Source organism: Mustela erminea, chromosome 1 (genome assembly GCF_009829155.1).
Source record: "Mustela erminea isolate mMusErm1 chromosome 1, mMusErm1.Pri, whole genome shotgun sequence".
NCBI classification, from domain to species: domain Eukaryota; kingdom Metazoa; phylum Chordata; class Mammalia; order Carnivora; family Mustelidae; genus Mustela; species Mustela erminea.
This window is the reverse complement of record NC_045614.1, coordinates 97265205-97288961: the sequence shown is the minus strand read 5'-3', so window position 1 is coordinate 97288961 and position 23757 is coordinate 97265205. Positions and strand designations below refer to the sequence as shown.

At 44.2% G+C, this 23757-nt stretch overlaps 1 protein-coding gene and 1 long non-coding RNA gene across 2 annotated transcripts in view; one reads left to right on the top strand and one right to left on the bottom strand.

The window, feature by feature from the left end:
• The window catches only part of CLSTN2 (calsyntenin 2), a 608204-nt gene that overhangs the window by 414516 nt on the left and 169931 nt on the right, over positions 1–23757 (bottom strand). The gene's annotated exons all lie outside the window — the stretch shown is intronic.
• LOC116585288 lies at positions 1098–14654 on the top strand. The gene is made up of 2 exons (XR_004283547.1): positions 1098–1152; positions 14595–14654. It is a non-coding gene; the product is annotated as an uncharacterized LOC116585288 (long non-coding RNA).

Below are 23757 nucleotides of genomic sequence, written 5' to 3'. Positions count from 1 at the left end.
TTCTCCTAAAGTGAGGAGTCTTTTACATTCTTGCCTCCTGTTAAACTTCAGCCAACATGATGAGTTATGGGAGCCCGCCATGCAGAATAGCGATATGTATCATAATTGCAGCTCTCCATGTGAGCTATCTATCAGAAACCTTAATGTAATTGCCAGACTGAATCCTAATTCTTCTCTGAGAGAGGCTTATTACTTTGGGGGTGTTGTATCACCTGCTTTTAAATCACACACAAGTATAGCTGCAATGATCTATTTAGTCTTCAATGTTTTTAACATCACTGCCTGTGTCTACATTAATTCCCCATCACCATTCAGTTCAGACAAGACCCTAGTCAACCATAGGGCAATTTTAGGCCCCTCTCTGTGTTTGTGTTCCTACCCTTGTCTCTTTTCGTCCAGTCTACCCTCCTCAACACAAATGCCAGAGTGAGCTTCCTAAAACACAGGACTGCCTGAGCCATGCCTTGCACAAGAGCCTTGACTGACTCCCCACCCTCAGCAGGCCACATGACCTGTCACCATGCAGGCCATGACCTGTGCATCTCACCTCATCTCACATCTCCACCATCTAGAGGCAGAAGCAGAATCAGAGATGACACTGGAAGCAGTCAATGTCAGGCTAAGAACTCTCCAAGGGAGCCAGGCCTGCCTGTTCCCTCCAAGGGGCTACAGAGGTTCTGGACGTGAAACACAAATGTGGCAACTTTTTTTAGGATACAGAACAAAAGGACAAAAATGTCAATGTCACGATAAAGAAAATTATAAATGCAGACAACTCCAATCATCAAACACACACATAACTTGTATTCCAGAAGAAAATACCAGTCCCAACTATACCCTGTAGATGCAACAAATAGATACAAGAGAAGAAATTTTCTGAGTTTAAAAAAAAAAAAAAAAAGACCATAAGTCAATCGGAGAAAGACAACTATCTTATGATCTCCCTGATATGAGGAAGTGGAGATGCAACGTGGGGGGGTTGGAGGGTAGGAAAAGAATAAATGAAACAAGATGGGATCGGGAGGGAGACAAACCATAAGAGACTCTTAATCTCACAAAACAAACTGAGGGTGGCAAGGAGGAGGTGGGTAGGGAGAGGGTGGTGGGGTTATGGAAATTGGGGAGAGTATGTGCTATGGTGAGTGCTGTGAAGTGTGTAAACCTGGCAATTCACAGACCTGGACCCCTGGGGCTAGTAATACATTATATGTTTATAAAAAAATTTTTTTAAATTATTTTTAAAAAATGACCTAAAAGGATCACTGCATCAAAAAACAAACAACAACAACAACAAAAAAACCAACCAACAACAACAAAAAAAAACCTTGAGGAAACTCACTTTTAGTAAGCTGCAAAAATATGGATTTAAAAGGGCAAAATATGGTCTAATAAGTACACAAGCAAAAATCACAAGTGGGTTTGCTGCCAAAGAAAATACAGTCAGATTGCCCTCAGACTTCTCATTTGGGACACTATCTGCCAGTCACAGATGTACCAAGTTGTCAAAGATAGAGTGTTGTGAGCCAACACCAGAATAGCAGCCACAGTGTCCATCCTAGGGGCAGGAGCAAGGGCAAGATTACCTTCATTGTATAAGGGTTAAGAAAACACGCCCAGATGTGCTCTTCCTGGTGGTGACGGTATCCAAGTACATTCACGGGAATGAACTCAGCCCATCAAATCAAAGAGTAGCAAAAGGAAGAGCTCTGGAATGGGGAACCATGGTGTAAAATGACAGTCAGCGCTGAACCCCATTTAATCCATGATCCAAATATTGCTTTGAATGAGGCTACAAAACCACGAAGGTCAAAATTTCTTGAAAACAAAGAGACAAAATATAAAATCTGCATTACGCACAGAAAAGCATCACCCGCTTCTGCTTCCTGGGATCAAGGACCCAGCAGGCTGGGTCCATCCCCCATCCCACCTAGTTCCTGTGCTTCTCTCTATCACAGCACTCATTCCACTGACACACTCTTGCTTCATGTTTTCTTTGCCATTGGAAGAATGTGAGCTATTTTATTCATGTCTTCCCCCACCCATGGCATATAGTTTGTAGCCATGAATGTTGATTGAAAGAATTAATGAGGAAAATGACACATGGTCCTTCATTATACCTCAGGCAACCTTCCTTGAGGGCATGACCTCTAATTCCTGGCAAGGCTTTGGTGGGTGCTTCATGGACTGTACATTTAATACCTACTCCGAACCTCAACAAAACTTCCCTGGATGTCTTGCTTAAAAAAAACCCAATGGGCTGCTCACTACCTGGAACCCCAAGAAGCCGCTATATTAGAGTGTGACTGCAAAGGGCCCACCCAACGGGGTTTCTGCTACCATGCCTAGAGTCTGTTCTTGGCCCTCCTATGGGCAGAGATAGAAGCTGAGGCTCCCACAGGTTGCGTGGCATTTCCAAGTGCATACTGTAAGGGGTGGGTGGGAGCTGGCTGCCTGTTCTCCTCCACTTTCTCCTCCTCACTCTCTTCTGGAAACCTGTGTCAGAGATGATCACATCACACTGCACAGTTTTATCTCCTGAATGTCAGCAGCCCAACCTGGCACGCGTCCCACCAGGCCCTTTGCTTACGCTGCTCAGTATGCTGTGGAGGGAACTCGTGCTCCCTGAACATTAGGCAGTTTGGTTTACCAGGAGGACTTGGTGTCCCCTTGATGAATGGGGCCCTGGTTGCATTTACATGAGAGGGGGGCCAGGAGAGTGGGCTTCCTATGCATGATAAGGGTCCAGGCGATGCATCACTCGCTCTGCCGGTGTGCACGAGTCAGAATTGATGAATGGGGCTCCGAGAGAGGCCTCGGAATGGCACCGAGTTTCAACACACCAGGCCCAGCAGATGTGGTGGCTGATTAGGGGTTCACGGAGATCAACCCCCTCAAGATCCAGTCACTCATACACCCCCTTCACTTGTCAACAGCCTGCTGAGCACCTGTCTGAGCCAATGTCTTCTAGATGCTGAAGATAGAGATGGAAAGCTACTGTCCCGACCTACCATCCAACAATGAGACCATCAATTACTGGACACTTACTGTGCACCAGATACCATACATGCTTCGTCTCCTTGACTCTTTACCACTTCCCCGAGGGGTAGCTATAATCTTTACTAAAAGAATGGGAAAACTAAGATTAAGAAAGAGTAACTAAGCATGCCAAAATAGCACAGCTAATTAGCAAAAAACAAAACAAAACAAAAACCTGGGTTTGAACTCAGGTCCACTGACCCCAGAATCTTTGCTAGTAGTTCTTCTGCAGATATGTGGACAATGGTGGCTACTGTACAAGTAGTACCCTAGAAAGGGCCATACATTCTGCAAGCTTTGTCTGTCTTTATTCTTATGACAACCTCCTGAGGTAGATATTCTTTTCCTGAGGGAACCAGGGATCAGAGAGGTGAAGACAATTAACCAAGGGCACACAGCTTGCCAAGGGGTTGAAAACTACTTCTCCCAAGAGTGCCACTGGGCTGCCAAGGGAGTGGCAAGGAGATGTGTTTATAGGCCTTTGATCTGCAAAGTGGGTGCCTCTGAATAAACCACCTCACCCCATGTGTCCCCCACACAATGACAATGGCACAAGTTACATTCTAAGAGGTGGTAGGAATATGATCTTGATAAGGTACTATACTCAAACAAGATGTCACCATGGGGGAGGGAAGAGGTGGAGTACATAGAATCTCCCTGTGTTCTTTTTATACTTTTTTATGAGCTTATAACTAGTTCAAAATAAAAGGTTTGTTTTGATTGCTTTTTTTTTTAAGTGGTAGGAATCAATTTAATTTAACACTTATTAAACACCCAAATTGGGGTCAGCTCTTTGTCACTGTCAGGAGAAACAGAGGCAGCCACTCAGTTTCTAGGACTATAAGTCTTCAAATACACTGGAGTTTACATACCCTAAAATGTGATGACTTCATGCTCTCAAACCTCCTCACTGTAGAAACACTATCTACTCTTCCTGATGAGAATTTAATTATTCATCATGTCTGCACTTCTGATGACCTCATGTATTACTCTCACACCATCCCCTCAGATCAATTCCCTTCCTCGGGTCATAGAGCAAGGCATCTTCCATGTGCTCCTCTTGGTGAACCTTCTCTTTTCTACCCAGGTCTGTGCCCCAGGGTTACATGGGCCCCCTTGTTTAGCTCCCTGGCCTGCCCTCTTGCTTTGGGACCCAGTAGCAGGGACTACTGCAGGGATTGAAGGAAAGAGGGGTAGAGGTTGAGGTATTCACTGCTCCAGCCTCCCCTCTTGAGGTCACAGCAACATGGCTGTGTCCCTCCACTAAAAGGAAGGTCATGGCTCCAGTCAGAAGACCTTCCCTACCCAGCTTTGTCTTCAGGTTCCCAATGAGTCCCTCCCCTTCAGGCCTGGGGGTGTTCGCCATGCCTACCCACCATATCTAGACTAGGGTGCCACACTATCTCTTGCTGCTCACAACGCCCTGCTCAGGCTTCTGTAAATAATCTCTTTATTAACCTTGCTTCCAACTACCTAATTTGAAGGTGCCATCTGTTTCCTACCAGGATGCTGTCTGATACAATCTCTGAGAGCAGAAACTATATTTCATGTATTGTTTCATTACCTACGGTATCGACCACAGAGCAGAGTCAGGCCCATAGTGGGTGAGACCTACCCAACTGAGTATCTCTTCACTTGCCCAAGAGCTGGACTTATGGCAAATATATTTAAATTGATTTTTTTTGCAAATGAAATTCTATGTTAATTGGAAGAGCTCAATGCTTCCTAATCTATTTTGGGGACAAAGATCTCTCAGGAAATCTGATGAAAGCTACAGACCTTCACCCTAGAAAAATATACAAATGCATGTGTTCACAAGTATTTGCATAAATTTTCAGGCGACTGGTCCATAAACCAGAGGTTAAGAACCCCTGCAACGAATCCATTATTTATTAAAGCAGAGAATCCTATTGTGGTGTGAGTATTTGCTTCCTAATTCCAGGACACAGTCAATTCTAAATGCTTTACTATGAGGACGATGATTTAAATGGGATGTCACTTGGTTTTACAAGTCCATGTGGTATCACAAGGATCTGGGTAACACAAAGATTCTAGAAGGCTATAAAGGACAGAAGAGAAAAACAACAGCAACTCGCATATACTCCGTGCCCAGGCCTGGCTACTTGCTTTACAAACATTAACTCATTGAGTACTCACAACCACCTCTTGATGTCAGTCCTGTTCTTACAGTGCCCTTGTCTCCTCAAGCCCATGAGGTTAAACTGGCTCTTTCCATCCATGACTAGGAAAGTCAGCAAGAGTGTGAGAGCCACAATTTCTGGCAGTCTGCTCATCCCTCCTTCAACAGCACTTGGCTCTGAGCACTGTGCCTCTGCTCAGCTGTGTGCATTATAGTCACCTGTTGTGCACCACCCATGCCATCAGACCAGTGGTTTACAACATCTTTCCCACGACAATACACTTGGCCCAGAATATAGACTATAGCATGTTAGGAACAATAATTAGACCTAGAATGTACTGAGACCTTCCTGTGTTACTGAACTAGCCCCATGCTAAGAATTTTACAAACATCATACCTCAGTTAATCCTCATGACAATCTTACCATTAAGAGTGTTATTATTCCAATTTTAGGATGAGGATGTAGAGGTTAAGCATAAGCAATTTACCCCAGGTCAAATGGCTAATAAGAAGTGGATCTGGGATCTAAACCTTAGCAGTTTTTCCCAGGTTATTACTGCCTTCCAGGGTTAAGATAATGCTGTGGGGGCATTCCCACACAGCCCATAGCACTGGCCCTAACATCACCCCTTTATCTCCCACTCAAGAATGCATCCTGGTACGGAAGTGAGGAAGAGTAACATTATAATGATAACCTTGAATTAATCTCTAAACTTTTTTAGTTCAATAATTTGCTAATTTCATTGTTTTAACCTCGGATGGGAACATAGTACTTGTACCTCCTGATGGATGCCAGCCCAGTTGTGAATCTGCACACAGTATCAGGGGCCCACAGGGCAGGATCTAGGTATGACCATCTCTGTATCCCCAGCACAGCCCCACTCTTAGTGAACGTTTAAATAAATGAATGAAAGGTTTAAATGAATGCATCATATTCAAAAGGATGACCCACCAGTCTTAAAGGCCAAGGTAATTAGAAAAGAAAAATGGGCAAAATGTTTGGGAGAAAATGCAAGTGATGGAGAAACCACACTAGCCTATGCTTCCTCTTTGCTACCCAGTGTCCCTCCCTGATCTTCAAACCCATCTCCTGACCCTGTGCCACTTAGAGAATATGAAAAGCAAACTCACTTCAATCCCATAGTCACGGCTCAGTGCTGGATAGTTCTTCCACCTTCTTATTCTAATGGAACCCCAGAAGTCCCTCTGGGCACTTAGTATAGATCTTTCCAGTAGTAGAGGCAAATGTTTTACTTCCTAGGGTCTGGAAGTGAGTCGCTGCCCTGCTGGATCCCCACTGCAACTTCAAACCTTGTCCTTGCCTTCTTCACTGAAAACCTCCAGGTCTTCTGAAGCATATCACCTGCTGTCATCTGCCAACTCCCCACTTCTTGCCATTCACTGATACCTTCACACCACCCCACTGTCTTCATGTGGGAGGACCCCAGCGTCCATGGGAATGGTCTGCCCATAACCATGGCTTCTCAGTTTCTTGACTTCCTAAACCCAATCTGTTTTCTCCTCTCATGTGTGTGTCAAGGGTGGACACACACCCTTGAAACCATATATAATCACCAATAACTGAACCAATGATGAAATTTCTTTTTCAATCACCTATTCCTGACTATCACCTCCCATCCTTCTGCTTATCACTCTAGTGTAAATGCACTAACAATTCTCCAACCCCACTGGCCCTGCCACTCTGTTGCTGTCAACCATGTCTCTGTGTCCACATTTCCAACCTCATTCTGTTTAGAGTGCACTGTCCAGACCACCCTCCCTTGCAAACCTGTTTATAAGCCATGTCTCTCCCGCCTTCCTTCTTTCCATGCTTTACTCCAAACTCAGTTTAACCCAAGTGACTCCCTTCTTAGATTCTGTACCCACATATATGCGTCTGGAGAACACCAGGTAGATGGTGCTGACCCAGATCTCCAGTGGGTTCTCAGCACTGTAGGTGGTGCGCTGAAATTCCTCCAGCAAATTTACTGTCTCACGCTGCATCTGAAAGTTTCATACCCTCTTCTCTCCACTTAAAGCTCCAACATTCCTTCCTGCTCACTTGCAGCTGGTAACTTTACCTCTTATTTCATAAGAACAAGAGATGAAATCAAGAACAACCTCATATCACCATCCCTAAATTCTCTAGCTTATAGGCATCTGTTCTTACATATTCTGCCTCTGGTTCAATTACAGTAGAACTCCCCTGCTCCTAAGGCTGACCCCATCCCTGGGCCCTAGATATATCCCTCCTGCCAACTTAAAGCCTTTGCTCTTGCAACTGCTCTCTGTCTCCTGAACATCAAATCTGTTCTCACATATAACAATCCTTAACATTGACTCTACCTATAATTAACACTCTTTACCCTACAATTCCATTTCCCCTTTAGCCACTGCTCCATTTCCACATTCCTGATTACTGCAACCTTTCTCAAAAGAGTTGACAGTGGGAGAAGGAGCAAGATGGTGGAGGAGTAGGAGACTGAAATATCATCAGGTACCAGGAGTTCAGCTAGATAGTTACCAAACCATTCTGAAGATCTACAAACTCAACAGGAGATAGAAGAGAAGAAGAGCAGCAATTCCAGGAACAGAAAATCGACCACTTTCTAGAAGATAGAACATGTGGAGAAGTGAATCTGAAGCGATGAGAAGATAGACTACAGGAGATGGGCTGGCTCCCAGCAAGTTAGAGAGCAGTGGAGAACAAAATCAGAACTTTTCGAAGTCTGCTCCACTGAAAGACATCACTCCAGAGGCTAAGTGGAGTTGGAGCCCTCACAGGGAAGTGTGGTCTCAGGACCCATGGGGTCACAGAAAGACCAGGGGTGTCTAAATGTGCCAGAGCTCCCAAGTATCGAAGCAGGGAAACCAGTTGCAGAGACAGAGCCAAGAAAGGGGCTCAAAATTCAGGGTTACCTTAAACCATGATCTGTGAAAGAGTCAGACCACTGTTTTTCAAGCAGGGACACCACAAGTGGCAGATCTGAGGAGACTAACCTACCTCCTCCGGGAAGAATGGAGTGGGAGTGCCCAGCGGGAATCTGCTGGGATTGGAGACTCCAAATGGGGCTGTGTGCCAGAAATAGGAATGTTGGGTCACAGGCCAGGTGAGCTTGGAGAGCAGCTGCAGATGAGGGAGACAGGAAAGACTGACTGCTTTTCTCTGAGGGCTCACTGAGGAGTGGGGCCCTGAGCTCTCCTCTCCTCCAGGTGGGATATTGGGAGGCTGCCATCTTCATTCCCATTCTCCAAGGCTGTATGGAAAGTGTTCAGAGAATAAAATCTCGGGAGAGTTAACCCAAGCAGATTACTTAGCCTGGCCCCTGGCAAAGGCAGTACAATTCCGCCTCAGGCAAAGACATTTGAGAATAACTGCAACAGACTCCTCCCCCAGAAGACCGGCAAGAACATTCAGCTAAGACCAAGTTCACTGATCAATGAGAACTGTGGAACTCTAGAGCTAGGGGGCAGCAACAAAGAATTCATGGCTTTTTCCCCATGATCCATTAGTCTTTCAAATTTATTTTTTTTATTTTATTTTTTTCTTAAACCATTTTTTTTCTTTTTTTCTTTTTTTTTTTTTAAAGATTTTATTTATTTATTTGACAGAGAGAGATCACAAGTAGGCAGAGAGGCAGACAAAGAGAGAGGAGGAAGCAGGCTCCCGGCTGAGCAGAGAGCCTGATGCGGGGCTCAATCCCAGGACTCTGGGATCATGACCTGAGCCGAAGGCAGAGGCTTTAACCGACTGAGCCACCCAGGCGCCCCTCTTAAGCCGTTTTTTAAAATTATTCCTGTTTCTTACCTTAACGGCTTTTAACTATTTTATCTTATCAATACCTTTTTAAGAATGTTTCTCAATTTTCATTGTTATAGTCATATTTTACCCCTTCATTGTATTTAAACTTATTTTTTCTATACATGTAGTTTTTGTTTTCTTTAAAATTTTGGGATACAATTTCTTCTAATAGATGAAAATAAACCCTAAATCTAGCACATAGCTTTGTCCAGTCTCCAGCCTGACCACATTCCTTCCTCTTTTTTTCTTTTCCTTTTTCAACCAACTTATCTTATCAATTCCTTGTTTAAAATATTTTTAAATTTTCAACTTTACAGTCACACTCCAACCCTTCATCATGCTTCCCCTTATTTGTGTGTGTGCGTGTATGTGTGTGTGTGTGTGTGTGTGTATAATTTTTTTTCTTTCTTTAAAATTTTGGGAAGTAGTTTCTTCTAACAGACCAAAATACAGCCAAAATTAAGTGTGTGACTCTGTTCTATTCACCAGTCTAAATATGTATATATATTTTTTCTCCCCCCCTCCTTTCTTCTCCCCTGGTTTTGGGTCTATTCTGATTTGGTTAATGTATATATTTCTGGGGTTTTTGCTACCCTTTTAGTATTTTGGTCTCCCATTCATCTATTCTTATCTGGATAAAATGACAAAGCACAAAAACTCAACATGAAAAAAAGAACAAGAGGCAGTACCAACCTAATCAATATGGACATTAGTAATAAGTCAGAATTAGAGTTTGGAATAATGATTTCCAAGGTGCTAGCTGGGCTTGAAAAAAGCATGGAAGATATTAAAGAATCCCTTTCTGGAGAAATAAAAACCCTTTCTAGAGAAATAAAAGAACTAAAATTTAACCAAACTAAAAACAAAAAAATCTGTTAATGAGGTGCACTCAAAAACAGAGGCTCTTAACTGCTAGGATAAACAAGGCAAAAGAGAGAATTGGTGATATAGAAGACCAAATGATGGAGAATAAAGAAGCTGAGAAAAAGAGAAAAACAACTACTGGACTACGAGGGGAGAATTCAAGAGATAAGTGATACCATAAGATGAAATAATATTAGAATAATTGGGATCCCAGAAGAAGAAGGAGGGGGGGGGGGGGAGAAGATATAATGGAGCAAATTATACCAGAGAATTTCCCTAATCTGGCAAAGAGAACAAGCATCAAAACCCAGGAGGCACAGAGAACCCCCCTCAAAATCAATAAAAATAGGTCCACACACTCCATCATCTAATAGTAAAACTTACAAGTCTCAATGACAGAAAATCCTGAAAGCAACTTGGGACGAGAAGTCTGTAATATACAACAGTAGAAATATTAGATTGGCAGCAGACCTATCCACAGAGACCTATCCACAGAGACCTGGAAGGCCAGAAAGGACTGACATGATATATTCAGAGCACTAAACGAGAAAAATATGTAGCCAAGAATACTATATCTAGCAAGACTGTCATTGAAAATAGAAGGAGAGATAAAAAGCTTCCAGAATAAGCAAAAACTAAAAGAATTTGCAAACACCACACCAGCCATACAGGAAATATTGAAAGTGGTCCTCTGAGCAAAGAGAGAGCCTAAGAGTAACAGACCAGGAAAAAGGAGAGAGAGAGAGAGAGAGAATATACAGTAATTACCTTATAGGCAATACAATGACACTAAATTCATACCTTTCAATAGTTACCCTGAATATAAATAGGCTAAATGTCCCAATCAAAAGACACAAGGTATTAGAATATATATATATATATATATATATATATATATATATATATATATATATGACCCATTGATATGCTGTCCATAAGAAATTCATTTTAGACTGAAAGAAATCTCCAGATTGAAAGTGAGGGGGGGTGGAAAACAATTTATCATGCTAATGGACATCAAAATAAAGCTTGGGTGGCAATTCTTACATCAGATAAATTAAGCCAAAGACTATAACAAGAGATGAGGAAGGACACTATATCATACTTAAAGGGTCTGTCCAAGAAGATCTAACTATTTTAAACATCTATGCCCCTAAAATGGGAGCAGCCAGTTATATGAACCAATTAATAACAAAATCAAAGAAACACAAGGAAAATAATACAATAATAATAGGGGACCTTAACACCCCCCCTCAGTGAAATGAACAGATCATCTAAGCAAAAGATCAACAAGGAAATAAAGGCTTTAAATGACACACTGGACTAGATGGACATCACAGTTATATTCAGAACATTCCATCCCAAAGCAACTGAATACACATTCTTCTCTAGTGCACATGTAACGTTCTCCAGAATAGATCACATCCTGGGTCACGAATCAGGTCTCAACCAGTACCAAAAGACTGGGCTCATTCCCTGAACATTTTCAATGTTTTGAAGCTAGAACTCAATCACAAGACAAAAGTTGAAAAGAACTCAAATACATGGAGGCTAAAGAGTATCCTACTAAGGAATGAATGGATCAACCAGGAAATTAAAGAGGAATTGAAAAAAATCATGGAAACAAATGCAAATGAAAACATAACTGTTCAAAATCTTTGGGACACAGCAAAGGCATTCCTGAGCAGAAAGTATATAGCAATACAAGTCTCTCAAGAAACAAGAGAGGTCTCAAGTGCACCACCTAACCCTACACGTAAAGGGGCAGGAGAAAGAACAGCAAACAAAGCCTAAACCCAGCAGGAGATGAGAAATAATAAGGATCAGAGTAGAAATCAATGAAATAGAAACCAAAAGAACAATAGAACAAATCAAGAAACTAGGAGCTGGTTCTTTGAAAGAATTAACAAGATTGATAACTCCTGGCCAGATGTATCCAAAAAAAAAAAAAAAAGAAGAAAAGAAAGAAAGAAAGAAAGAAAGAAAGAAAGAAAGAAAGAAAGAAAGAGGACCTAAATTAACAAAATCATGAATGAAAGAGGAGAGATCACAACCAAAACCAAGAAAATAAAAACAAATATAAGAACATATTATGAGCAATTATACACCAGCAAATTTGACAATCTGGAAGAAATGGATGCATTCCTAGAGACATATAAACTACCAAAACTGAACCAGGAAGAAATAGAAAATCTGAAAAACCTATAACAAGTAAGGAGATTAAAGCAGTCATCAAAAATCTCCCAACAAACAAGAATCCTGTGCCAGACAGCTTCCTAGGTGAATTCTACCAAACATTTAAAGAAGAATTGATATCTTCTCCTGAAATTGTTCCAAAAAACAGAAATGGCAGGAAAGCTTCCAAACTCTTTTTATGAGGCCAGCATTACCTTGATCCCCAAACCAGAAAAAGACCCCATCAAAAAGGAGAATTATAGACCAATATCCCTGATGAACACAGATGAAAAAATTCTCACCAAACTACCAGCCAATAGGATCCAACAGTACATTAAAAGGATTATTCATCATGACCAAGTGGGATTTATTCCTGGGCTGCAAGGTTGGTTCAACATCCACAAATCAATCAATGTGATAGAATACATTAATAAAAGAAAGAACAAGAACCATATGATACTCTCAGTAGATGCTGAAAAAGCATTTGACAAAGTACAGGATCCTTTCCTGATCAAAACTCTTCACAGTGTAGGGATAGAGGGTACATACCTCAGTATCATAAAAACTATCTATGAAAAATCCACAGCAAACATCATCCTCAACAAGGAAAAACTGAGAGCTTTTCCCCTAAGGTCAGGAACACAGCAGGGATGGCCACTATCATCACTGCTATTCAACATAATACTAGAAGTCCTAGCCTCAGCAATCAGAAAACAAAATAAAAGGCATCCAAATCAGCAAAGAAGTCAAACTCTTATTCTTTGCAGATGATGTGATACTTTATGTGGAAAAGCCAAAAGACTCCACTCCAAAACTTCTAGAACTCATATAGGAATTCAGTAAAGTGTAAGGATATAAAATCAATGCACAGAAATCAGTTGCTTTTCCACACAGCGACAACGAGACAGAAGAAAGAGAAATTAAGGAGTCAATCCCATTTACAATTGCACCTAAGCCATAAGATACCTAGGAATAAGCCTAATGAAAGAGGCAAAGAATCTCTATTCAGAAAACTGTAAAGTACTCATAAAAGAAATTGAGGCAAATACAAAAAAATGGAAAAATATTCCATGCTCATGGATTGGAAGAACATATATTATGAAAATATCTATGCTTCCTAGAGCAATCTACACATTTAATGCAATCCCTATCAAAATACCATGAACTTTTTCCAAAGAAATGGAACAAATAATCCTAAAGTTTATGTGGAACAAGAAAAGACCCCAAATAGCCAGAGGAATGTTGAAAAAGGAAACCAAAGCTGGTGGCATCACAATTCCAGACTTCAAGCTCTATTATAAAATAATAATCATCAAGACAGTATGGTACTGGATCAAAAACAGACACATAGATCAATGAAGCAGAATAGAGAGCCCAGAAACGGACCCTCAACTCTATGGTCAACTGATCTTCGACAAAGCAGGAAAGAATGTCCAGTGGAAAAAAGACAGTCTTTTCAACAAATAGTATTGGGAAAATTGGACAGCCACATGCAGAAGAATGAAACTGGACCATTTCTTTACACTACACACAAAAACAGACTCAAAATGGTTGAAAGACCTCAATGTGAGACAGGAATCCATCAAAATCCTTGAGGAGAATAAAGGCAGCAATCTCTTCAGCCTCAACCACAGCAACTTCTTCCTAGAAACATCACCAAAAGCAAGAGAAGCAAGGGCAAAAATAAACTATTGGGACTTCATAGAGAAAGAAAGCTTTTGCACAGCAAAGGAAACAGTCAACAAAACCAAAAAACAACGACAGAATGGGAGAAGACATTTGCAAATGACATATCAAATAAAGGGCTAGTATCCAAAATCTATAAAGAACTTATCAAACTCAACTCACAAAGAATAAATAATCCAATCAAGAAATGGGCAGAGGACATGAACAGACATTTCTGCAAAGAAGACATCCAGATGGCCAACAGACACATGAAAAAGTGCTCCACATCACTCGGCATCAGGGAAATACAAGTCAAAACCACAATGAGATACCACCTGCTGGTGCAGCCAGTCTGGAAAACAGCATGGAGGTTCCTCAAAAAGTTGAAAATAGAGCTACCCTATAACCCAGCAATTGCACTACTGGGTATTTACCCTAAAGATACAATGTAGTGATCTGAAGGGGCACGTGCACCCAAATGTTTATAGCAGCAATGTCCACAATAGTCTAACTATGGAAAGAACCTAGATGTCCATCAACAGATGAATGGATAAAGATGATGTGGTGTATATATATACAATGGAATACTATGTAGCCATCAAAAAATAAAATCTTGCCATTTGCAAAGACCTGGATAGAACTGGAAGGTGTTATGTTAGGTGAAATAAGTCAATCAGAGAAAGACAATTACCATATGATCTCTCCGATATGAGGAATTTGAGAGGCCAGGCAAGGGGTTGTAGGAAAAGGGAGGGGAAAATGAAACAAGATGAGACTAGGGAGGGAGACAGACCATAAGAGACTCTTAATCTTACGAAACAAACTGGGGGTTGCTAGGGAGAGGGGTGGTAGGGATAGGGTGGCTGGGTCATGGACATTGGGGAGGGTATATGTTATGGTGAGTGCTCTGAGTTGTGTTAGACTGATGACTCACATACCTGTACCCCTGAAACAAATAACACATTATGTTAATATTTTAGAAAAACAAAAATAAAAAAATAATTTAAAAAAGAGTTGACAACATCCATGGTTCTCACTTTCTCCCTTCCTATCCTTCCTCAACTCACTCCAACTAAGCTCTGTCTCCACTGCTCCACTGAGGGTATTCCCACCATGGTCATCAGTCACCCTCGTCCTGCTCAACCCAAGGTCAGTTCTTGGGCCTCACCTCTGACAGGATCATACTGGCTTTCTTGAAACACTGTCTCTCTAGGCTTCTATGTCTCCACATTCACCTGGGCTTCCTCCCACTCTACGGCCCCTGTCTTCCTGGCTGATTACCCTCTGCTAGACTCAGTGTTGACCACAGGCTCTGTCCTAGGCCCTTTTCTATATATGCACTCACTTCCTGCATATTCTCATCCTGCACTGAACTTCAAATGCCTCCTGCATGTTGATGATGCCACCATTTCATCTCCAGACTTGAATATTCACCTGCCACCTCTACCTACGTCTCTGCTTGGCTGTCTCATGGGCACCTTAGCACTAAGAAGTAGACCCTGGGGTGCCTCCCCAAACCTGTCCGTTGTCCAGTCTGTCTCATCCTGGTTATTGGCACCACAATGCACTTGGCCAATCAGACCAAACACTGGGGAGTCATCCTTAACTCCTCTCTCTCCTCACTGCCTGAAAATCTCATTTATCAGCCTGTGGCCCAACCTTCAGAATTTTCCACAAATCCATCCATGTCTCACCACCTTCATGTCCTCCTGCTTTCACACATCACTACCAACACTTGCCTGGGCTACTGCAGTGGAGAACATTTGCTTTTTCTGCCTTCACCATTACCCACTAGAGCTCAGCCCCTCCTTAGCAGTCTGCTAATGACCTGGTGCCTTTGTATGGTGACATTAAGTAAAAATCAGCTGTTAGGATGCACTTCCTGACTTAGCCCTGGCATTCTTCTCCAGCTGGTTGTCCACCCATCACCCAATGCTGAGCAGCCACTTAAAGTTTCTGTTTTTTACTACACTGAATGGGTTTCCATCTGGGTTCTTTGCAAGGTGCTATTCCCCTGGCCTGGGATGCTAGCTCCATATCATTTCAGAGTCAGTATCTCAGCATTCAGCATTCAGACTTTAGCCCCAGTGTCATGTCCTTAAAGAGGCCTTCCCTGACCACCTTAGCTGAAGCAACCACTCACTTGTACTAGCTCTCCTCCTCATTTATTATTTTCTCAACAGCACTTACTTTAACTTACGATGCACTTACCACGTTCTAGGAATTGCTTTCAGTCTGTTACAAATATTAACATATTTCAACCTCATCCTAATCACATGAGACTAGCCTAATTATCATCCCCATTTTACAGCTAAAGAAACACAGAGAAAAGAAGCACAGAGAAGCTAAGTAATTTGGCCAAAGTAATTGGGCCCCACATATGAGGGCCAGAACTAGCACTTGGGTGAGGGCTATGCCTCCTAGGGTCTGCTTACTAGGAGGCAAAGTGGAAGAGAAGTTATTGACATAGGAGTAAAGTACCATGATGGGTGAGCACCAGGAACTCTAAGGTTCAATGTGAGCCCTTAAGCAAGTCCACTTCCCTAGAAGTTCAGCTTCTTTGCTGGTGAAATGAGGACTTTGAATTTGATGACTTCATGAGTCCTCCAACCATATGTGATAGTGTAAAAGCCTTGCCATGAATGGGGGGAATGATCTGGGACTTAGCTTGGTTACTAATTCCTCTACCACTATATGACTGCCAAAACTACATGATGCTGGTGGTCCTTGCTACAATTTGTTGAAGTTTCCTGTGGCCCTTTACTTCACACATTCGTTTACTTCCACAGCGACCCTCGAAGATTACCCACATTTTATAGAAAAGACAACCAAGGCTCAGAGAGGTTAATAAAATCATCCAAGATCACATGGGCAAAAATCAGTCAAGCTAGGTTTTGAAACAAGGTAGACCAGACTCATCCTTTCCCCACTCACACTCCTCCAGCAGTTCCTGCTGTTCTATTTACGTCCTTCTTAGCGCTTATCACCCTCCTACCTGCTAATTTACTATGTTTTTAACTGTCTGTCCCTTTCCTACTAGAATATGAGATTCACAAGGGAGAGACCCCTGTTGACTTTGCCCACTGACCTATCCCACACGTCCTAGAACAATGCCTGGCATGCACCAGGTGCTTAGTGGAGACATACTGCCTGAGTGACGCACTTCTAAGCGGGGCTCCTTCACCTGTGTCCCCCATCTGAGAGGCTCATGAACTGACCAACCCTCCATACTCTGCAACAAAAGGGGTGGGGGGGAGGCAAATGGCTTGATGACCACACCCAGCCAGTGGTCTGGTTTTGTACAGCACAGAAGCTAAGAATGTTTTTCATATTTTTAAAGGGTTATAAAAGAAAAGAAAAAAGAAGAGGAAGAAGAGGAGAAAGAGGAGGAAGAAGTGGAGGAGGATGAGGAAGAGCTCCAGAACCAGGCACAAGAATCAACAAAAATTATGTGACCAACTATATGGCCTGCAAAGCCTAAACTAGCTGACTCTTTACAGAAGAAGTTTGCAGATGCCTGCTCTAGGAGACCAACCACGAGTCCCTTAGGGGCCCTCTGAGGAGCATGGGTGTCCACAGCTTCACCACACCTTAGACACTGTTTCCACATGACCCTGAGTGGCACCCGCTGTCCCTGCACCATTACTTCCACGTTTCCAACCCATTAAGGGAGTTAATGCGGTACACAGCAAAGTGCTCAAGAGGCTTCTTCATGGGAATTTCTGAAGAATCCATTTCTTGGGAGTAAAGACATTCTTTATTATCCAATAAAATAGTTATATTGTGAATCAGGAGTCCATGATTCAACTAACGTGCTTCCATTAGCAGTTATGGCCACTCCTTGCCGTTTAGCTTCTGTTGTATACCAAATGCTCTTCCCCTCACATCCATCCACTGCATTTTGCTGGCTCTGAAGTTAAGAGGTGCCAACCAGGCTTGTCTCCACATAAATGCCAGCCCTGCACCGCTAATAGATTCATACTGTTCAGGATGCATTGACAAGCTCATGCAGTGGGGAGAGGCATCCTCTCACTGCAAAGCATGTTCTGGAAGCTGGCAGGCACTCACAGAAGTCGGAATTGTAGTCAAACCTCCGTGATCTTCTGAGGGCAGCAGGAGAAACTGGTGGCAGAACCATGGGGGGATGTGTCATGCTCGGTATCGCTGTGCTCCTGATTGGATCTAAAACATAATTACCGCCCTCCCCCACCCCCCACCATAGTAGCTTTCCCAAGCTTCCTCAAGCTATTAGTGGTATCAACTCCAAACAGCAGGCTTCAGTGTTTTCCCACCAATTCAGACTTGGTGAGAAACTGGAGGAGGGAGGGTCAGAGCAAGCTGCAGTTTTCTCAGGCTTGCCCACATGCTTGAGCCTTGCCCCGAATGCCTAGGACCTTCTCTTCCAGGGTGATCTGCAAAGCTGGGCACTCACCTGTGATAGACGGTCCCAGTGACCAGCCTGTGCTGCAGCTCACTGAATGGCGTCCACGCTGAGCCATGCACCCCAACCCCCCACCCCACCACACCAGCCCCCCCCCCCCCGTAAGCCTTCTCTTTGTACTCAGGCAGAGCACCAAGGATTAGGACGGGTGGTCCCAGCACCTCATGGCTCTGGCTCTGAGACTTGAGGCGCAGCCCAGCCATGCCTGCTCTGTGGTTTCCCTTTGCCTGAAATCCCTGGAAGGTTTTCTGCCCAGAGCGAAGGACTTCGTATTTGCTGAGCCCGTACTGTGAGTCAGACATTGTGCTGGGTATTTGTCCTTGACCCTCTGCCCTTCTCCTCCTGCTCTGGGCTGCAGGAGGCCAGCCTGTCCAGCCTCTATCAGCAGGCTCCCTTGCCTCCGGCTTCTGGCTGGGGTCGGCCATCAGGAAATCCAAGGGAAGCTGGAGGCTTATGGCCCTGGCCCTCTCCCTGCAGGGCACTCTGGGCTGACTGCATTCATCCACTGAAGGCCATAATTTCCCCCCAGAGCCCTCTGGCTGGAGACTTCTCCATCACGCTTCTCACTTCTAACCCAGAGGGAATTCCTTGCTCTTACTAGCCCTTGGGTACTGCACTATTTCTTGTGGCTTCCCTAGCTCTGCCCATACATGTGAAAATCATCCTTCTATTAAAGTCTCCTCAAACTATTTCAGTTGAGTATGTTATTATTTACCAGGAGGGCCCAGATTGATGCAGTGCTTTATCTCAATTTTCAGCTGGTGGGTAATTCTGCAGCACTTCAGACACATTGACAGTGTACATACACTTGGCTGCCAGATCAGGGGCCAGGGAACAGGAACACCCGGTGACCTGCAGTACATGGGATGGTCCTCCACGCAAAGGTCCTCCAACTCAGAAGGTGAGTAGTTCTCCGCTGGGAGTACTTCAAAGCCCAGGGAGGAAGCCTGAAGGGCACCCATTTCATACGAGAGGAAATGGAGGCTCAAGGAGCGTCCACCAAGCACCCATATGGCACAGAGTCTTAGCATGTCCTTTCTGCTCCTAAACAGGGAGAAAGCAGTTCAGAGAAGCAGGGAGTGGGCAAGGGAAGAAAGGTGAGTATGACACCCCCACCCCTCACTTCCTGAGCAAACATTTCATCCCTTCCAGGCCCCATAACTATGTGGAGCTAGGCCCTCTCTCTCCCTCTCTCCTGTGCCTTCCTTGGCTCCCACCTGTCTTCTCTGCTGGGTTTGGGCCTCTGGGGCTGCTTCTCCACCTTTAGCCCCACCCCTTCTGCTCTCCCTGCGTCTTGGGAGTGCAAGGACAACACCAGAGGAACTGTTCACCGAGCAAGTGATGATAACAACTGCAGCCCCCACTTACAGAGCCTCGTATCTAGTCCAGACATGACACATATAGTCTTGCCTTAGGAGAGAACACGGTGTCCGTATTCTAACAATGAGCAAACGGCGCCCTGGGGAGGGTGAATAACTTTCCCAGTGTCTTACTTCAAACCCAAGAGTATCTGACATAGAACCATATGCCCCCAAGGCAAACTTCCTGGCAGAACTCATTCTGAGGCTCACCACCTCCTAGTCCTTTGCCTGAACCCAACTTCCAAGAGAGGGCCCAGGCCGCACCACATAGAATCACATCCACACCCACTGCTGGTGAGGAGAAACTCATGGTTTCCTTCCCAACCTCAGCTTCACCCAGGTCCTCCAGAGCATCCAGCTTTGAATTACCTCAGGGAGTCCCAGCTGTGATGAGACCAAGCAATGGATCATTGCTCTGCTCTGGAAGTGGGAAGTGTTCCCATCATGCTCCTGGTCCACAGAGCCCTTTTCTTTTCTTTTCTTTTCTTTTCTTTTCTTTTCTTTTCTTTTCTTTTCTCTTTTCTTTTCTTTTCTTCTTTCTTTCTTTCTTTCTTTCTTTCTTTCTTTCTTTCTTTCAGTCTTTTGATACATCAGTCAGCTCAGGTTGCCATAACAAAATGCCACCAACTAGGTGGCTTCAACAACAGAAATTTATTTTTCACAGTTCTGGAGGCTAGAAGCATAGGATCAAGGCATTAGCATATCTGGTTTCTTTTGAGGCTTGTCTCCTTGACTTGTAGACAGCCAGATTTTGGCTGTGTCCTTACTTGGTTGTCCTTCTGTCTCTGTCCTAATCTCCTCTTCTGATAAGGACATGAGTTACATTGAATTAGGGTTCACCCGTATGACCTCATTTTACCTTATTTACAATTTAAAGACCCTATTTCTAAATACAGTCAAATTCTGAGGTGCTGAGGGTTAGAACTTCAATATATGAATTTGAAGGGACACAATTCAGTCTATGATCTGGCCTAAGAGGGAGGCAACTAGCAGCAAGACATGCCAATACTGAGGTTCCCTAGAGGGAAAGGGACCAAAAACAAAGTATATGGAACCCAGTTAGGAGACCTGAATCCCAAGCCTAATGGCTCTGAGCTCACTGTGACTTTGGGCAAGTCACTTCACTTCCCTGATTTTCCTATTTGTAAATGGACAAAAATATACTTTTCCTGCCTGTCAGGAGAGCTCTTTGAAAAGTGAAAAGCATTGGACCCACACAGTGGGTTATAAAATTTCCACTGAAAGGAGAAGCAGTGATAAGCGCAGTTTACAGAAAACTGATCTCTCCTTCCCCTCCCTACCTTGACCAGAGACCCACCTCTTTAATCAGCTCCCTTCTAGGGGAACTCGCAGTCCTGGGGAGATCACGGGCAGGCTCTAGGTCAAGGGATCTGTCGGCTCTGCTGCGTGACATCCTTGCCATTACCCAGGTGGCAGTGCTACAAGCTCGACCTTGAAAGTGGGGAGAAGCAGGCTTCCTGAGGTCCTGATGTTCAGGAAGCATGCAGAACCCCGGCTTCTGATTCTAGAGCCTGTGCCCTTGGCCCTGTGCTGGATGGGCCCCGGTATTCTGGGCGTACTGGGCTCTGGAAGGCACATCCCCACCTTTGAAGGGATCACAGTCTGCAGAGGCCACTACATGTAATGCACAGTGCAGGACAGAAGAGGCGGACCAAGTAGGGGTCATCTCATCACGCAGTGAGCAGAGGGACACTCACCGAGGGACTGGGGACCCCCAAGTAGGTCTTCAAGGGCTGGGAAAAGCATTTCAGGCACAGAGTAGCACGATATACTCAGAGCTACCCTAACAAATTGTTCCCCTACCCATGCAGAGCCGGAGGAGGAGCAAGAGAAAGAATCAGGAATACAGAAGCACTGCTACCCCCAAACCAAAAGCAAACGGTACCCAGGCTTCAAAGGGGGCAAATGGTAGATTCTGAACACTGGAGCTGGACAACCTGATAAAAATATTTAGTGCACTTTGCCAGTGGGTATTGACTGGGTGGTGTGGGAGTACCTAGAACAGAGTTCAGCCACAGCCAGGAGCTACCTGGGCATAAAGCCCCTGCTCTTTGGATTCATGATCAAATCCCAAAGACTCCTGTAAGCAGAAGCCCGGTATGTCTCTCAAGCTTGCCCCCCTCTCTCTGGCTTCCATCTGGCCTCACACTCACAGCCTCCTCCTGCAGGTGACAACGTCTGCCTGGAATTTAATAATCGCTCTGATTTCACCATATTTACTTTCACAGATTTACAGCAAGCAATACTAGTTTTCCACTCATGATCGACATACAAAGTTTCCTCTTAAATTTAACTGGAGAAAAACGTTAAGTCAAAAATAGAGCAGAGGATACACGGATGGGGAAACGGAGAGGCAGGCTTGTGACTGCAGCTGGGAAATGCTAGGTTTCCCCTCTGTGGCTGTTCCTTCTTCTGTGGAACAGTTAGTCCAAGGGGGCAAGGAGGCGCGTGTTCTGGGCAGGAAGCCCAGTATACCTGATACCCAGGCTCCTACACAGAAGTCACTCCTGCCCTAGAAGAGCAGAACACAGGCTTCTGCCTCATGCAAAGACATCAGGTTGACATTTCCCATGGAAACAATTCTGGAAGCGTGCTGCTCCCAGAGTTTCTCAGCTGAACAACTCAGCTTCCCTGCAGTCACTTCGGCAAAGCTCTGCTTCACAGAGGGTTTCTGATCAAGTCTCGGAAGCTATTCTTTCTTTCCTGAGGAATGAAAGCCTCTGACAAGCGGCTGTTCAGTGAGAACAATAGAATGGGGATAGTTCCCTGGGAAAGACATCCTTAATGTTTCAACCCATTTCTTGGGATGTATACCTCGGTGACCAGCAAGGATATGGCTCTGGGGCTTTCACTTAAAAAGAATCCCAAACACAAGAGCTTCTGGCCCAGGCTGCCCGGCCCAGTGAGGTACAGAGATCAAAAGGGGATAAGCTGGTTTGGGAAGAAAAATCTAAGCAGAAGCAGGGATTTTTCTGCTGCCTGCCCTTTGCAAATAACCTTTTGTTCACATTTCCCTGCTTAGCCCCTGTGCCAATGGGAATGAAGAATGAGGTCTCTTTCCAGCCCTGCTGAGCAGAAGGGGTGAGGGTCCAGGAAATATGTGACACCCCCCCACCACCACCAAGCAGGAATGAGGCTGCCCAGAATTTCATGATTTTATACCTTCAAACAGTGTAAACGCAGACAGAAAAAAGCTATGTATGTATGTTTTAAGGAATGCCATGCACCCTACGACAGTGTCCTGTAATTGGGAAGACAAAGACAGAATTGCAGAAAGAACATAAATAGTTTTAGGAGCTGAGGAATGAGGTGCAGTTTCCAGATCCACCTCTCACTGGCTTTGCAACTTTTGGGAGCCTCAGTTTCCTCAATGGAAAAATGGCCTGGTGCTTCTGCCCTTCAGAGAACAACTGATCTAATCTATCAGAAAGCATATTGGAAATAATGCAGGGTTGGCCAAGCCAAAAAGCCTTGTTATAAAGAAGGAAAACAGATAGTATCCATGCCTGGAAGTGGGTCTGGGAAAGTCAAGGTGGAACTCATATCAAGCAGAAGGGAAGGGACACCATAGCTGCTATCATCGAGAGGGTTCCCAGCAGTGGCTCCTGGAAAAGCTGGCATCAGACATCGGAGGATGTTAACCATGTTAATGAGGGGTAAAGGCGGTTGTGTAGCCCAGAGGATGAAAACAATACCAACTCGTTTACTATTCATTATATGAGTTCATCCAACAAATATGTGAGTGACACAACCCTTGTGTGCCAGGCACTAGGAACAGAAATGACAGAAGTATTACATCCTGTCTCCAAGACCTTAGAATCCAGTGGCCCATATGCCTGGATAGCTGTGCTGGCCCTCTGAAAGAAAGCACTCACTTGAAAGCACAATTTCTGCCGGGCCAATCAAATGGATCCGACTGCAGGCATTATCACCCCCATGTGTTAGACCATTCCCTGCCTTCTCCCAGCACAAATGTATTGAGAGCTGGAGGATTCAGCTTCAGAGTCTCATCTCAAGCAAACCTGTTCCCCAAGAGCTTACAGGCTAGGGATGGGCATGACTGGAAGACAGAGAAAAGACAGGATGCTGTGTGATGAAGGTCATGGCCCACAGTCTCCAAGGGAGCACCAGAGGGTAGTCCTAACCCAGCCTGCAGGTGGGGACAGGCATCCTTAGCAAAGAACCACCAAATATGAAGCTATAAGGTGAGCAGTCCCATAAAGGTGGAACAGGGGCAGGAGGAGAGGGAAGC